Below are 18432 nucleotides of genomic sequence, written 5' to 3'. Positions count from 1 at the left end.
AGGGCTCCCATGCAAATTCTCACCGGAACCGCATCGGAGATATGTAAACCAGCTGCATATAGAGTCAGTCAAAATCTCCTGCTATTGTGAATTGGAAGCGGGAGGAATCCGCATCTAATTCACAATGGTGTGAAACCAGCCTAAAACTGGAAAAAAATATATATAAATGGCTTGCCTTTTGTCCATGACCCATGTCATGTTTATTTATAAAGATATATTTTTATTGAGTATGAACATTTTATTGTGAAAACGATGGCGATTAGGGTCTTAACACTTTCAATAGTCGCGTATTACTAACACGTTTGTTTTGATGAGAAATGAAATAGCACTTTAGCACTATTCATAGTTAAACTAAATCCCGTTGTGTATTTCTGTCATCAGCCACTCTTATCACATTACTGTTATGACTGGCTTTTAATGTATGCTGCTCATGAAAATATTTTCTTTGTTGGCTTACACAAGTGGCAGCGGCCTCTCCGGGTGTGTGCAAATGACAGGTGTTGGAGTTCAAAGACCGCTGAACAATGGATAGAAGTTTGAAGTTGATGAGGATTCCACTTGTGACCCCGAAGTTCACATGGAAATAGAATCCCACTGCCTAATCTGTATTGTGATACCGTCAGCAACTTCTGGGTCTTTGTTCAAACTCAGCATTTAACTAAAGACAGAAAACTGCCCGCAGCTTCTTATGATTGTGCAAACCAAACATTTTACGTACTCTGTATCTCATAGTATCTTCTAGCCTTAAATGCTTGCAATTAAAGGGGAAGATCACCTAGAATTACTTCATGAACATTTAACAGCCAAGTAACACATGAACTTTGATACATGCATAGCACCATGTTTGACATCTGTCTGCACTCTTCTGTTTTCCAGCAATAAGCACTGGAAACTGACAACCATTTACAAGCAACATCACACAACCCATGATGTGGCTCAGCCCCTGCTCCCCATGCTAGCTACATCTTGTGATTACAAAGCCTGAGTGTGTCCTGATGCTGTCAAGGATGTAGGATGTATTGTGATGGTGGGTGAGTGACACCATGCAACTTATGGTGTCACTTGTAAATTACCAGCAGATCCCAGTGCTAATTGCTGGATATTCAGCTAGAAAGATGTCAAACATGGTTCTATGCATTTATCAAATTACATTAGTATTGTTGTGCATGCGTTGCCCTTACATGTGCTCCTCGCTGTGAAGGCCAGTTATAGGTGGGGACAGTGGCAATTTGTTTGTTACTGATGTAATATTGGTGAGGGTGCACACTGGACACCTTTGCTGCCATTGTGCTATGTGCTGGGTGACCAGTGCTTCCCTGTGCCTTTAAAGAGGGCTGGGCTACCTCCAGGCTCACCTGCTCTCCATCTATCTATTATAATGCATGTGCTTCTACTGTAGAGGCTTTCAAAATTTACAAGAGTTAGGATTGCAGATAGTATTGGGGTGCTGTCAGGTCACCTTGAGGCGAGGTGACAGATGCACACCGAAGGGATCAGGAGTGCACCGCAAGGTTGTGGACCCTAAGGTGGACTTCTGCGGACGGGAGACAGATCCCACCGAGGTTAGAGCGTAAGATTCCCTGGGGCGTGGAGTCTAAGAGCCAGCAGGTGTTCACCAGAGCCTCTAGTGGTGAGGATGGACTTGGCTGAAACTGGCTCCAGGTCACGACCCCCAGGGTCCCCCAGCTCGCACCCACAGTAGGCAATAGGAGGACAGGGATAGTGAGGGATAAAGCCAAGGTCGGGGCCACAAGCAGACAGGAATAGTCAGGGACACGCCAATAGGTCAGGATCACAGGCAAACAGGGATAGTCAAGGACACGCCAAAGTCGGTAACGGAGCAACAGAAGAGCACACAGCAGGTAACAGGAAGCTAAACACACAAAGGAATACACAATGGTTGATCAGCAGGGTTGGCCTGCAGTGCACAGGTTAATATAGAGTTCTCTGATAGGAGCTAGGGTGGAGTCATGCCAGAGGATGGATTACAAAAGCAGTCAGGTGAGGGTCGGCTGGTCTCTAGAGATGAACACATGGAAACAGGTAAGCAGACCAACTCTATTGCATAACCATGACAGTACCCTCCCTCTTACGAGGCCTCCCCCTCCTCCGCCTGGGCCCAGGCTTAAAGGGAGACTCCAGATGGAACCTCCTCAACAGACTAGGAGCAAAGACCTCAGATGCAGTGATCCAAGACCTCTCCTCAGGGCCAAACCCTTTCCAATGTACGAAGTACTGAAGAATGCCTTTACGGAGTTGGGCATCCAAAACTTGACTAACCTCCTATTTTAGATTACCCTCAGAGACTGGAACCGAGGTAGGAAGAGGACAAGAGGACTTGAGGACTAAAGGCTTTTTAGGAATGGGTAAGGGCATGAGAAGATCAGGAGCCTGAGCAGGGTCCCCCAGACCCTTAAAGATGAGCTGGGCATCTAGAACAGGACCACCAGACTGGGCAGAGGTCAGTGGAACCCAGAGGTCAGGTTGGTTAGAAGGTGACATGTCACAAGAGTCAAGCTGGATAGCTGAAACACAAACAGAAGAACCCTGAGAAAAAGATTGAAAACCCCACATGGCCGAATGTGGCAGTCTATCCAAAGGATGGATTGAGCCTCTTAAACGGGTTTGAACGGACATAGTAGCAGTAGGGTGAGGCCGGGTCACCGAAGGTCCTGAACAAGAAGCAGGAATATCATTGGGCATGGGCTGGACTGGCATAACTGGTGCAGAGGCCGACTGACTAATATTGTCAGGTGTAGCGACCATCTCAATCGCATCACAGGGCATAGCAACTGTGGAACTTGCAGACAAGTTAGCCTGGCTGTGCGACCAAGGGAGATTAGGGACAGGCAAGGGTAAATGGTTATGCAAACTGGAGAGAATGATCGACTCAGGTTCATAGGTGGGCCCCTCATCCAGAGTACCACATGACCTAGAGAGTGCATCAGTCCGACTATTGCAGGACGCATCCCAGAGATCGCTATATACAGCGGGAAGAGCAGAAGATACTGGGATGGTGGTAACAGGAAGTTTCTCTTTTGGGGTACCCTTGAGTAGGCAGGAAGAGGAACAGGAGTGACCCCAAGCCAGGATCTGTCCAGCAGACCAGTCAACGTGTGGAGAATGGAGCCGTAACCAAGGAAGACCTAATATGATAGGAGATGAAGCCTTAGGTAAGACAAGGAAGGATATCCACTCCTGGTGGAGTGTCCCTACTGACATCTTAACAGGAAGAGTCTGGAAGCGGATAGGGCCCCCTGGGAGAACAGTGCCACCAATCGCCAAGACCACCAATGGCGTTGTAAGGGGCAAAAGGGTAAGTCTCATGGAGGATGCAGTTTCCCAATCCATGAAATTGGCAGCAGCTCCGGAATCCAGATGTGCTGAGACCGAACGAGAGGAAGCACTGACATGAAGCAACACAGAAAGGAGAAGACGAGAAGGTGAAGGTGATATTTCAGGGTCTAATACTCCACCTTCCAGATGTATTAGCCCTGAGACGAAGAGAACAAGTGTCACAGAAATGACCTTTGGCCTCACAATAGAGGCATAGGCCCAGAGTTCTGCGCCTAGCACGTTCTTCGGGAGATAACTTAGTCCAGCCCAACTGCATAGGTTCCTTAGTAGGCAGGGGGTGCTCCTCGGATCGAAGAGAAGGGACTGGGGGCTCAGGCTGCCTAAAGAATGGGGAGTGCTGGCGTCTTTTTTCCAGAGCCCTCTCCTGAAAGCGAATATCGATCTGGTTACACAAGGTGATGACACTGTCCAGATCAGCAGGAAGGGATCTTACTGCTAATTCATCCTTCACTCTATCAGAGAGGCCATGTAAAAAGGTTGCAACTAGGGCCTCATTATTCCAACTCAATTCAGCTGTGAGGATACGGAACTGAAGAGCATACTGTCCCACAGAAGCAGACTCTTGACGGAGACGTAAAAGAGCGCTAGCCGCTGAGGAGACGCGACCCGGTTCCTCGAAGATATTCCGAAAAAGTTTCAAGAAATCAGACAGGCTAGAAACCACTGGATCATTCAGTTCCCACAGAGGGGCAGCCCAAGCTAGTGCCTCGCCGGATAGGAGGGATATAATATATGCTACTTTCGCCCGATCGGAAAGGAAGTTTTGGGGCTGAAGTTCAAAATGAATTGTGCACTGGCCAAGGAACCCCCTGCAAGCCTTGGAGTCCCCAGAGAAACGGGCCGGAGCTGGTAGTTGTAATGAATGTGTGGCTGCGACTGATGCGATAGGTGCAACGGCAGATAGCGGTTGAGGTTGTTGAACCGGGGGTCCTAATGAGGCCTGAACCTGTTCAACACGGGATGCCAAATCCTGAAGGAATCGCATCACCTGGGTCTGATGCGATTCTTGGGTCTCAAGTCTGCGAACTAAGCTCTGCAATGGATCATCTGCAGGAAGCGGCACGTCAGCCGGGTCCATGGCTGATCAAACTCTCAGGTCACCTTGAGGCGAGGTGACAGATGCACACCGTAGGGATCAGGAGTGCACCGCAAGGTTGTGTACCCTACGGCTGACTGCTGCGGACGGGAGACAGATCCCACTGGGGTTAGAGCGTAAGATTCCCATGGGCATGGAGTCTAAGAGCCAGCAGGTGTTCACCAGAGCCTCTAGTGGTGAGGATGGACTGCAACTGGCTCCAGGTCGCGACCCCCAGGGTCCCCCAGCTCGCACCCACAGTAGGCAACAGGAGGACAGGGATAGAGAGGGATAAAGCCAAGGTCGGGGCCACAAGCAGACAGGAATAGTCAGGGACACGCCAATAGGTCAGGATCACAGGCAAACAGGGATAGTCAAGGACACGCCAAAGTCGGTAACGGAACAACAGAAGAGCACACGGCAGGTAACAGGAAGCTTAACACACAAAGGAATACACAATGGTTGATCAGCAGGGTTGGCCTGCAGTGCACAGGTTAATATAGAGTTCTCTGATAGGAGCTAGGGACTAGTCATGCCAGAGGATGGATTACAAAAGCAGTCAGGTGAGGGTCGGCTGGTCTCTAGAGATGAACACATGGAAACAGGTAAGCAGACCAACTCTATTGCATAACCATGACAGGTGCCTTGGAGCGGCTCTGCAGCTTAGGCATTTTTTGAAAATGTATGCTAACTAAACCCTTGTTTTTATTGCAAATTGTTACACCAAATAATTTGGTTGGCATCAGATTGGCTGGTGAGTTGAGCTAGGAATGTTCTTTGGTTTTGTTTTACATGTATTATATAGTTGTGTAATGTTCATATGGTAACCTCGGATTGTAAATAATGCAGTTTATTAATTTAAAAAAAAATCCTAAATTGCTTTGTAAGCGTTGTCTCGCAAAAGACGAGCCGGATTCAAGTACCGCATTTGGCCAGAGATGCGGGGGTGCCAGAGATGCGGGGATGCCAGTGATGGTTGGAGATGCTCGGAGACGTTCGGAGACATTCGGAGACACTCAGAAACACTTGGAAACACTCTGTTCCCGAATGTCTCTGAGCGTCTCCAAGTGTCTCCGAGCGTCTCCAAGTGGTCTCTGAGTGTCTCCAAGTGTTTCAGAGTGTCTCTGGTGTCCCCGCACCTCTGGCCACATGCAGTAGTGCATAGACCAGCAATGGCTGTGTAACGGATTATCTGAGTTTCCATTATTTCCTATGGGGAAACTCGCTTTGATATATGAGTGCTTTGGATTACAAGCATTCTTCTGGAACGAATTATGCTCGTATTACTGTACATGGAACAAGGACCCTCATGAATGGGTCTTTACATGGCAACAGATAATATTACCCAAATTAATTACAATTTAGAGTGTATTGTTTAAAAAGTTTTTACAAAACACTTTATTTATATCACAAGAAATTATTTAAAAAACATACAATACATAGTTGAAGTGGCTATTGTATACAGACATATATATGTACTTCCCACTTGAAAGCATCAAACAGCATGCCTCATACAGTGCCTCATCAACGCTTTTTGAAAATGACTTTCATAATCTTCTTCAGGGTGTATATGGAAGCAAGAAGCAAAATTCTGTTTCAAAGTAGTTAGAAGTTGAAGAAATAGCCACAATTAAAACATAGGAAAGCATAAGCAATGTCCTCCAATTACCAGTAAGGGGCACAGAGACCAGGGCAACCAGACTGAACTCCACTGGAGTCGGTCCAGGGGCGGATTCAGGGGCGGCAACGGGGCAATTGCCCCCCCCCCCCCCCGGGGGAAAATAGTGAGCAGGCTGTCTGTGACTTAGTGGACAGGCTGCTGAGTGAGCCGCTGCTGCGGGTAAGTGAGCAGGCTGGTGGGTGAGGGATCAGAGAGATGACATCATCTCTCACCAGTGGTGACATTAAAATGTGCCCCCCCAATTAAAATGCCTTTTTTTGTCTGTAGCGGGTGCTGCCACAGGATACAGGGCAGCGGCGCCAAAACGGACAAGCTCTGTGAAGGGCCACAGGCAGAGCCGCAGCTTGCAGCTACTGGGGATTTCCATCCCTCCTTCACCTCCTTGAACTGAGCAGTTCTCATTCACCCGGCCTGGCAATGCCCGCTCCTATTGGCTACATTCAGAGCCCATGGCTGGGAATCTAACAACTAAAGGATTATGGGACATGTAGTCCCGGATACCAGCAGGCCCAGGACGATTTCCCGAGAGTGCACTGCAGCCCACAACATGCCGAGTGGGAGAGTACAAGGGATGCAGGCTTCCATAGAGTTACAGGACCTTATCACTGGCTGCTCCCACCCTGTGCTCTCCTGCACCTGGCTGCTCCCACCCAGTGATCCCCTCCACCTGCTGCTCCCACCCTGTCCTCCCCTCCACCTGGCTTCATGCACCCTGTTCTCCATTCCACCTGGTTGCATCCACCCTGTCCTCCCCTCCACCTGGTTGCATCCACCCTGTCCTCCGCTCCACCTGGCTGCTTCCACCCTGTCCTCCCCTCCACCTGGCTGCACGCACCCTGTCCTCCCCTCCACCTGGCTGCATCCACCCTGTCCTCCCCTCCACCTGGCTGCATCCATCCTGTTCCCCCCTCCACCTGGCAGCTTCCACCCTGTCCTCCCCTCCACCTGGCTGCATCCCCCTGTCCTCCCCTCCACCTGGCGGCTCCCACTCTGTCCTCCCCTCCACCTGGCTGCATCCACCCTGTCCACCCCTCCACCTGGCTGCTCCCACCTTGTCTTTCCCTTTACCTGGTTGCTCGTACCCTGTCCTCCCCTCCACCTGGCTGCTCCCACCCTGTCCTCCTTTCCATCTGACAGCTCCCACTCTGTCCACCCTTCCACTTGGCTGCTCCCACTCTATCCTCCCCTCCACCTGGCTGCATCTCCCCTGTCCTCCCATCCACCTGGCTGCTCCCACTCTGTGCTCCCCTCCACCTTGCTGCATCCACCCTGTACACCCCTCCACCTGGCTGCATCCACCCTGTCCACCCCTCCACCTGGCTGCTCACACCCTGTCTTCCCCTTCACCTGACTGCTCGTACCCTGTCCTCCCCTCCACCTGGCTGCATCCACCCTGTCCTCCCCTCCACCTGGCTGCATCCATCCTGTTCCCCCCTCCACCTGGCAGCTTCCACCCTGTCCTCCCCTCCACCTGGCTGCATCCCCCTGTCCTCCCCTCCACCTGGCGGCTCCCACTCTGTCCTCCCCTCCACCTGGCTGCATCCACCCTGTCCACCCCTCCACCTGGCTGCTCCCACCTTGTCTTTCCCTTTACCTGGTTGCTCGTACCCTGTCCTCCCCTCCACCTGGCTGCTCCCACCCTGTCCTCCTTTCCATCTGACTGCTCCCACTCTGTCCACCCTTCCACTTGGCTGCTCCCACTCTATCCTCCCCTCCACCTGGCTGCATCTCCCCTGTCCTCCCATCCACCTGGCTGCTCCCACTCTGTGCTCCCCTCCACCTTGCTGCATCCACCCTGTACACCCCTCCACCTGGCTGCATCCACCCTGTCCACCCCTCCACCTGGCTGCTCACACCCTGTCTTCCCCTTCACCTGACTGCTCGTACCCTGTCCTCCCCTCCACCTGACTGCTCCCACCCTGTCCTCCTTTCCATCTGACTGCTCCCACTCTGTCCACTCTTCCACCTGGCTGCTCCCACTCTATCCTCCCCTCCACCTGGCTGCATCTCCCCTGTCCTCCCCTCCACCTGGCTGCTCCCACTCTGTCCTCCCCTCCACCTGGCTGCTCTCACTCTGCCTTCACCTCCACCTGGCTGCTCATATTCTGTCCTCCCTTCCATCTGGCTGCTCCCCTCCACCTGGCTAAAACCACCAATACTTTTTTAAGACACTGTGTTTTGATATGTTTGTGTGCGTGTGTTCGGATTAGCAGGAATCACAGATCTCTCTATTCCTCTGTGATAGAATGACGGTCTACCTTGTTTACATAGGCAGACCGCCATTCTGCCTCTCCTATGAATGATCGCAGGTGACCAGTGACCATCTCGGCCACCGGACCCTCTGTGTTTAATCACAGCAGAAGCGGGTCTCCGGTGGCGCGCACACCCTCCAGACCCAGGGAGAAGAAACAACGTACAGGTACGTTGTTTCATGCAGCCAGGCCACAGTAAGTATACCGTGGAAGGGATACAGTTAGTCCAGGCTTAGGTAAAGGGCTCTGCAGCATTCTCTTTTGAATGCAGACTGACATAATTATGCTTCCCTTGAGAATGTATTCATGATACACTGGGCTCAGAAAAAGTGAGTTGAATGAGGTTGGGCATCATTTACCTGAAAGTCCAGGGAGGTGGACTTTGAGGGCAGTGCTGGAGGATAAAGGTGTAGTGCAAACCCCTTGAATGGTCCCACTGTTAACCCAGGTTCTAATCACTGGATTGTGCAAACAGACAGGCATTGAGTATTTTTGGCTAGGTGCATCAAGTCCCACTCAGTCCTTACACATTAATCAGGCAGAGAGTGTATTTTTTGTTATTGTTATTTGTTTTGTCTAACGGAGATAGGGATTGGGAAAAACTTTGGGATACCCAGAACTAACAACTTGAAGGAGGACACTATCTTGCAACAGTTAACTGAAATATAGCAGTCTTCTGTACAGAAAGTAGCAATAACTCAACACAGGGAGCTTCCACTATGGACACAACCCTGGCAGCAGGTCTGGAACTGTCCCAAGTACGGTTGCAAGGACAACAGTCTTTCTCCCAAGATTCCTCTTAGGCCTACTCACTGAATCACTGGCAATCTGGAGGCCTTCCAGCGTCAACTTACACTGTCCCAAAAGCCTCCTAGAAAGATCCTCTTTGGATGTTGTCCGGTTATTCCTGCAACTTGAGGGGTGATCCTTCGGCTCCTTGGTGAGCTAGAATCATCCAGGACGACTTAAAGCTTCTCTGGGCCTTGGAGAGTTTAACAGCACTTCCAGGCTGGGTCAATCTCCAGCTGGCAAATGACCCTGCTACTCTCTGCTCCAGCCCCTCCATACCCCTCTCAGCCCCCTTGCTGGTTGCTCTCCTAACCAGGGATTGGCTGAGGCTGTATACAGACCAGTTCAGTCTCTACCCTCTCCCCCACTATGATCCAGAGATTTCTAGAAAGGTGGGGAAACAGGCAAGCCTGCAGCTGCAGAACCTTTATATATATATGGGTGTATGTATATATATATATATATATATATATATATATATATATATATATATATAATCAAATCCATATGTGTGCAAATCAAATAACCATATAATCAAAAAAGTCTATAATTAATAAATGTATATTCAATCATACAATGTCCAGGTGCTTTCAACCTGCTCAGTGCTCCAAAAATATAAGTGCTCCAGTGCAAATAAAAGTGGTCTTCATAAAAAGTATAGTTGGCTTCTTATCAAACATTGGATATCTAAAATTATAGAGATATGTATCTCCTGGATAGCCAACGCTGTCACCATCAGGCATCCGGTTTGCTCAGTGACCCTATCAGTAAGATGTAGCCACAGTGTCCCCATTGCTGGAGTGTATGTCTGGTACCTTCCTCCACATCCAATCAGTCAGTAACCATACATATTAAATACAAGGAAGGCAGACTTGTGCGTGGTGATGTCCCACTTTAGCTCCGCCCGATGTGTTTCCCCACAACCCTCGTCTTTTGGGATTGGAGGCCCAACATCAGCCAACACAAAGTAATTTAGTAGAGCTATCTATAATTGAAGAAGCACTAGGGAAATACTGGAGAGGTTAGTATCAGGGGGTCAAGGAGGGAGGGGGTGGCCTTACACAGACACTGTCAAAGGGCAAAGTAAAAATATCTTTATATTCTTGTATCAACTCCAAGTTTTTAAAATGAGCCCTGTGTCAAAACGAAATAGAAGAGAGAAGCATGTGTTTATAGGGACCAGCAGTTTCTACACACCTCGGCCCTCTAAAGTTTATTTAAGCTCTGAAAGAATCTCTTACTGGCATTACAAATTACAAATAATCAGTGTTATAAACTTTATTGTACATACATACATTTTGTAATACCTTCGATAGGTTAGTAAATTCAGTAAAATGGTCAATGTGAAAAGAATGATTTGAAAGCTTCCTAAAATATTACAGTTATTTGTGTATCGAGTACATGTGACTAAAAATGCTCCATAAATGTAGTAAACCATGTGATGTCCATAAAAGATTCCATCCTCTCCCCTCTGCTCTCCCATTACCATTTAAACCATTAAACATAAATAACCGTGTACATTTATAATACACCCATTTGTCTTTGTGCTATAGATGGCTACACAGAGTAAAACCAGGATTTGTGGTATTAAATAAATAAATTTTTCTGCTGCTAGTGCTTCTTGTATGGAACCTGTCATAGAAGAAATTATGAGCAAGTAATGCAAGCCTAGAAACGTTACTACAAGGCATCTGCACATACTTTTAGCTGTGATCAAAGCTTATCAGAAAGCCCAGGTCTCTGGCACACTCAACAGCAGAAACCTGTGAGACTACTCAGCACTAGGGATGAGCCGAACACCCCCCCGGTTCGGTTCGCACCAGAACTTGCGAATGACCCCCGCGTTCGGTACGAACGTTAGAACCCCATTGAAGTCTATGGGACTCGAACGTTCGAAATGGAAAGTGCTAATTCTAACGGCTAATATGCAAGATAGTGTCCTAAAAAGGGTTTGGGGACCTGCCTCCTGCCTCAGGGGACATGGGTCACTGCAAAAAAAAGTTTTAAAAACTGCAGTTTTGGCGGGAGCACTGATTTTAATGACGATTAAAGTGAAAAAAAAAAGGTGAAATATTCCTTTAAATATGGTGCCTGGGGGGTGTCTGTAGTATGCCTGTGAAGTGCCACGTGTTTCCCGTGTTTAGAACAGTCCCTGCACAAAATGACATTAAACGGAAATAACACCATTTAAAACTGCTTGCGGTTTTAATGTTATATCTGGTTCCTGCAATATGGTTGAAAATCATTGAGAAACATGGCATGGGTAGCCCTCCCTGCCCATTACCAGCCTATTTGGGTCTTGTACGCATATTAAGGGGAACCCCGTACCCATATTAAAAAAAGGAAATGCGTGTGGCCCCCAGGCCCTATATACTCAGAACAGCAGTATACAGGCGGTGCAAACAAGACAGGGACTGTGTAGGTTTGTTGTGTTAAGTTGAATCTGTTTGTCATTTTCAACCGGTACATTTTTAAAGTGTAGCTCCAGTCAAAAAAACGATTTTTAAGCTTTTTGGAAAACATAGGGAAGGGTTATCACCCCTGTATAATTTGTTTTGTCGTCCATCTTTTTTCATCTCACTTGCTGCTGTCTCCTTGCGTTTGCAAGTAGGAGATGTTTGTAAGTTGGATGTTTGAAAGTAGGGGCCTGCCCTATATTATAGCGGTATGTACTGGGTACAGAGCACGCAGACAGCACGCACTATCTCCTAACACTACTGACTGCAAGCTCTATTATTAACCACTTGACCACTGGGCACTTAAACACCCTTAATAACCAGACCAATTTTCAGCTTTCGGTGCCCTCACATTTTGAATGACAATTACTCAGTCATGCAACACTGGACCTATAGGAAATGTTTGTCCTTTTTTCACACAAATAGAGCTTTCTTTTGGTGGTATTTAATCACTTCTCAGTTTTTTATTTTTTGTGCTATAAAAGAAAAAAAGACCGAAAATTCTGCGAAAAAATGAATTTTTCTTCGTTTCTGTTATAAAATTTAGCAGATTAGTCATTTTTTCTTCATAAATTTTGGCCAAAATTCATACTACTACATATCTTTGGTAAAAATAAGTACAAATTTGTGGATATTATTTGGTCTTTGTGAAAGTTATAGAGTCCACAAGCTATGGTGCCAATATCTGAAAATTGATCACACCTGAAGTACTGACGGCCTATTTCCTTTTTTTTTTTTTCACAAAATTGTCATATTATCAGGTTATTTCTCACACACAGCATATGCATACCACAAATTACACCCCAAAACACATTCTGCTATTACTCCCGAGTACGGCGATACCACATGTGTGAGACTTTTACACAGCGTGGCCACATACAGAGGCCCAACATGCAGGGAGCGCCATCAGGCGTTCTGGAGCACCCAGGCCAATTCTGACATTTCTCTCCTACATGTAAAAATCATCATTTATTTCCTAGAAAATTACAGAGAACCCCAAAACATTATATATATATTTTTTTTTTAGCAAAGACCCTGGAGAATACAATGGTGGTCGTTGCAAATTTTTATCTCACACGGTATTTGCCCAGCAATTTTTCAAACGCGTTTTTTTGGGGGAAAAAACAGTTTTGTGCTTAAAAAACAAACAAAAAAAACAGTAAAGTTAGCCCAATGTTTGCATAAAGTGAAAGATGAAGTTATGCTGAGTAAATAGATATCAAACATGTCACTCTTCAAAATTGCACATGCCCGTGGAATGGCGCCAAACGTCGCTACTTAAAAAATCCCCATAGGCGACGCTTTAAATTTTTTTTTACTGGTTACATGTTTTGAGTTGCAGAAGAGGTCTAGGACTAGAATTATTGCTCTCGCTCTAACATTCTCGGCGATACCTCACATGTGTGCCACATGCGAGCACATGGGGACATGGGCGTTTTAATTTTTATTTTATTTTTTTATTGTTCATTTTACTTTATTTATTTTAGTTTGACGTTTTTTTCCCCAAAAATATATTTTTGATCACTTTTATTCCTATTACAAGAAATGTAAACATCCCTTGTAATAGGAATATGGGGTGACAGGTCCTCTTTACAGTGAAATCTGGGGGGTCAATATGACCCCACTTCTCACCTCTAGGCTGGGGAGCCTGAAATAAAAAATAAAAAAAAGATTCTGGCTTTGATCGTACTGGCGAGTTGGTAGAAGCACCGGAGGGCGGTGAGGGGTGGGGGGCGTCTATGGCTGGGTATTTCAGGGTATCACCGAGTATGGCTGGGTATCTCCGAGTATGGCTGGGTATGGCAATTTATGGCAGGGTATTACAGAGTATTGGCGGGGTATTGGTGGGGTACTACAGAGTAATAGCAGGGTACTGCAGAGTATTGGGGGGTACTACAGAGTAATGGCAGGGTACTGCAGAGTATTGGGGGTACTGCAGAGTAATGGTGGGTACTGCAGAGTATTGGGGGGTACTGCAGAGTAATGGGGGTTACTGCAGAGTAATGGGGGGTACTGCAGAGTAATGGCAGGGTACTGCAGAGTAATGGGGGGTACTGCAGAGTAATGGCAGGGTACTGCAGAGTAATGGGGGGTACTGCAGAGTAATGGCAGGGTACTGCAGAGTAATGGCAGGGTACTGCACTGCAGAGTAATGGCGGGGTACTGCAGAGTAATGGCAGGGTACTGCAGAGTATGCACTGGTATTGCAGAGTATTGGCAGGGAATTGAGGGGTTAAATTCGGTGAGCAGCGATGTGGGCACTGCAGATGCAACCCACATCGCTGCTGACACCGATCTCTTTCCCCTCCGCTGTACCGATCGGTACAGAGAGGGGAGGGAGGAACCGGCGTCATAACATGACGCCGGTTTGTTTACAAGTGATCACTCCGTCATTTGACGGAGCGATCACGTGGTAAACGGCCGCTATGAGCCGTGATCCGTGGACCCGGCGGTCACGGATGCTCTCGAGTGCGCTCCCCAGGGGGCGCGCGAGAGCAGAATTCTGGGAGGCCGTTAATTAACGGCCTCTCAGAGTTAAACAACCGCCCTGAAGCCGTTAATCAGCAATGGGCAGTTGTTAAGTGGTTAAAGCTAGATCACTAGCTATATAGGTGAGGTGAATATAGTGGTGTATACTGCAGTCAGGGCACAGACAACAACCACTACACAGCAGCAAGATAGGAAATCAGCCAAAAACGATTGGTGTGTAACTGTGTTGAAGGTACACAGAACACCCACTGCTTCAGATGCTAACTAACACACTACACGAGGCCGCCTCAAAGGCGGCCTTATATAGTGTGGGGCGTGCACTACACAGCCTGAGCTATGATTGGCCACAGGCAGGATGCCTGTGGCCAATCATGGCTCTCCTCGCTGCCGGCGCTGCGATTGGCCAAGCATGCGGGGTCACAGTGCATGCTTGGCCAATCATGGGGCAGCAATGCACTGCGCCACCGCAGTGCATTGTGGTCCGCGCGCGCGTCACTCGAATTTTGACGCGAACGGCCCAAACGTTCGGAATTCGCCGAACGGCCGAACAGCCAATGTTCGAGTCGAACGTACGTTCGACTAGAACACGAAGCTCATCCCTACTCAGCACTTCCAGTCTGGAGCAAATTGAATTAAAACAATATCTTCATCAAATCTTCCATAAAAGCAGGAATGACAGTCTTTAGTCATACATTTCTCAAAAAGGAAGAATAAATCCAAGCCAGGACATTACCACCCATCAACATCTCACACTACAATGTACCAGTCTTTCTATGGGATGTTGAGGCATGGGTCTGATCTGAAAGGTGTTGGTTATGAGGTTGTTTTTATTGATTTTTTTTATTTATTACAGGTACTTATATAACACCATCAATTTACGCAGCCCTTTACTTATATTTTGAACATTCACATCAGTCTCTGCCCTCATGGAATGGAAAGAAGGGGTATGAAGGTGCACCAGGTAGGGATCCCACACCGTGGGGTAAAACCAATTTGTGCTACATAAATTCAAGAGAAGAGGAATTCCTGGTATCCCGGTGACGTCATCACGCACACATTGCGGACCACGCCATGCTCCGGCACCATCTTGAAGAGATACTGTCAGCTTCGTAGTTCCTTCTTCCTTGCGGCAGCGGACATTGGCAGGCCCTCCAGCCTACTCCAGCAGCATGTCTGAGACACAGATGCCTGCTGATGTTCTATGAGCCTGTCTTTTTACCAACAATTGTGAGCGCACGTTTGTATGGCTTTTTTAAATAAATATACACAACAGTCTACTCTCAGAGGCGCGCCTCTTTTTTCTTTCTGTTACAGCCAGTCCTCAAGGAGCTTACAGTCTAAGGTCCCTAACTGACATTCATGCATGCACATAGTAGGGCCAATTTAGACAGGATCCAATTAACCTACCAGTATGTCTGTGAAGTGTGGGATTTAACCGGAGTACCTGGAGGAAACCTACACGGGTACAGGGAGAACCTGCAACCTCCAGGCAGGCAGTGTCGTGGTTGGTATTCAAACCAAAAACCCTAGTGCTTCTAGGGAGAAGTGCTTAAAAGAATCTTGTCTTTGCTGGTCCTGGCTATTAGATTCTTTCTACCATTTAGTAAAATGTTGGAAAGAGATTAATTTTCTTTTCACAAGCTTTTATTACCTGCTTTTATGCTATTAATACCAAGACAAGATAACCTTTGTACGATTAAAAGTTCTTTAAGTAAGAGACTCTATACACTTACTCAAGATGGAGATGTATAAGGTCTCAAGGGCTCTATGAGCTTAGTTGTTAGGCAAGACAAAACATTTTAGGACAAAATATTTCCTAAAACCCAACATTTCCAATCAACCAACATCTAAACATGATGGATCCCAGATAAGGGCTTAAACTTCACACAGCTCTTGGCTCATATGTGGATGTTTATGGGCCAAGGGCAATAAATCACTTAAGTTGAAAGAGTTCATATCTGTGTAGGCGAACTTCTATAAGTTATGCTTCAGGGGTTATATACATGACATTCAGACAATGCTTACAGAAACTATTGATGCAGGCCAGTTCAAGGCACACATATGCTCCATCTTCTCACTCCTTTGATCTAAACCTAGACCACACACGTTCTTCCCTCCAACAAGTTTCACCTTTAAAGGCTGTCAGAGAACAAGAGAACTGGTATATCTATCAATGGCCAGCAGAATCACAGATTGGCAAACACAAATTTGCCAATGCTAACGTGCATGCACACACAGGCAAGAATGGTCAGGAAGTTATATTCTCCAGTGCGCATGCGTGTATGCCAAAGCGCACGCAATATGTGATAGACTCAGTGGCCTATTTACAGCCTGCAGCAACAACTATTCACTTCTGGATGATCTTCAGCTTCCCTGTGTTTCCTGAGTTCCTGCTATCATTGGATTTCCTGTTACCGACCCGGCTTACCTTTGACATATCTTATCTGCAATTCCTGGCTTTGACCCTGGGCTTGTTCCAGTGACTCCAATTCTGCCTGCTGATCCGTGTATGACTCCTGCTTACCCCTGGCTGATCCTCTGTGTATGACTTCTGGCCTGGCTCCTGACTCTGCTCCTGGCCCTCCCTGCTGCCAAGTCTTATCTGGTACTCCTGAGGGACTCCCACCCAGCAGTCCACCCTGCTCATGAGCCGCCTTCCAGCGGACATCGCTTCATCACTTCAGCCTGTTGCAGCTGGCAACCCCTGCTTCTGTAAGTATAGCACTCCCTGTACCACCTTCAGGGGGCACTCTGCACTTAGCCACAAGGGAAGCCCTCTCAGCACTTCAACCTCCGACCAGGTATGTGACAAAGACCTAATAGTAGAGCCTATAGGGTTCAATTGGTTAGGAAACAATCTTATATGGTTAGTGTTTAAACCATTTAAAGAAGCGGGTTTGTAACTGGTGTGCAGAAATCATTATATACTATCCAGCAGTGTTAATTTCATTGACGAAATAACACTATTTTATTCGGCTAAAACAATTCAGATAACTAAAATATGACTAAAACTAAAATGGCATTTTAGTCAGAAGATTATAACTAAAACTAAATCCAAATTTGATGTCAAAATTAACATTGGTTATATATCACGATGATTAAATCTGTAGTTTTCAAACTTTAATACCATAAATAATAACATTATTCAATTTTTACTCCAAGAGTATATAATGAGTTTGGAAATTCTAGAGAAATGCTTAAAGGGGTTGTAAAGCTTCATTTTTTATTTTCTAAATAGGTTCCTTTAAGCTAGTGCATTGTTGGCTCACTTACCTTTTCCTTCGATTTCCCTTCTAAATTTTTTTTTTCTTGGTGTTTAGTCAGCCAGAACAGCTTACTGAACAGCTTACTGAGGAGGAACATGAAGTGAGAGATTCAGACAAAGAAAACAAAGAAAAAAAACATTTAGAAGGTAAATCGAAGGAAAAGGTAAGTGAACCAACAATGCACTAGCTTAAAGAAACCTGTTTAGAGAATAAAAATCAAACCTTTACAACCCCTTTAAATAATGCATTACAATTTAACCCCTCTATTGATTGATCCCAATCCATTTGTATATCCTCTTATACTATTGTTTTGTTTTTTCATGTAGGCACTATACATTTCCTCAACTTATGGGATCGGTTGGGTTCCTTATGTGATAGATTTTCAACTACTTCAGTCTCAATTACCTTCATAACCTTTGGTAAATATCTTTGACTTCCATACATTATTCTTTACTGCCCCTTTGCATGGTTTTGTTGCTATATAACCTTTTGGAAGGCATGTTTTAGCAATTTCCTTTTATTACTGTAAATACTTCTCTTATAGAGATGCCTATTAAAGGGTAACTCCACTTTCTTCAACTAAACAATGGCAAAAAAATAAATAATATAGCATATACAATTGCGACACAAGTCATAATGTAATTGAATGTTATTAAAAATTACCTTTCCTTTTCAATCTGCAGCTCTGCAATTTTATGTGAATGCAATGCAATATGGCTACCTGGAGGTGTTCTGTACACAGAATATGTACAGATAGCCCCCCATAAACATAATTTCCTGCTTGTGTGATTGGCTCACTGATTTTCCCAGAAGTCTGCACTAAGATACAAATCAGATATCAGGCATCCCCTGTAACAAAAATGTATTTTTTGGTGAGGTAATCCCAATAGGAAATCACATTGAGCTGCGCAGTTGCAGCAGCGGATTGATAATTAAGAATCCCCTCCCATTAGACTCACTTATGCACATCGGCACAGACAAACACACATGGATTTCTTCAGAATAACAAAAGGTAGGGATCTGCAACAAAGTTTGTCAAAATCCTTGTAATGTAAAAAGGAGAGGA

The 18432-nt window shown here is 46.3% G+C and overlaps 1 long non-coding RNA gene across 1 annotated transcript in view; it reads left to right on the top strand.

Moving 5' to 3' along the window:
* Positions 1–17068, top strand: part of LOC143940021 (uncharacterized) — a 60508-nt gene extending 43440 nt beyond the window's left edge. Inside the window, exon 3 of the long non-coding RNA XR_013263809.1 lies at positions 14954–17068. This is a non-coding gene — a long non-coding RNA (uncharacterized LOC143940021). The remainder of the gene's footprint in view (positions 1–14953) is intronic.
* The last annotated feature ends 1364 nt before the right edge of the window (positions 17069–18432 follow it).

Source organism: Lithobates pipiens, unplaced genomic scaffold (genome assembly GCF_037356315.1).
Source record: "Lithobates pipiens isolate NorthernLeopardFrog02 unplaced genomic scaffold, aLitPip1_a1.2 Scaffold_3, whole genome shotgun sequence".
NCBI classification, from domain to species: domain Eukaryota; kingdom Metazoa; phylum Chordata; class Amphibia; order Anura; family Ranidae; genus Lithobates; species Lithobates pipiens.
This window is presented reverse-complemented; position numbering and strand designations above follow the sequence as displayed.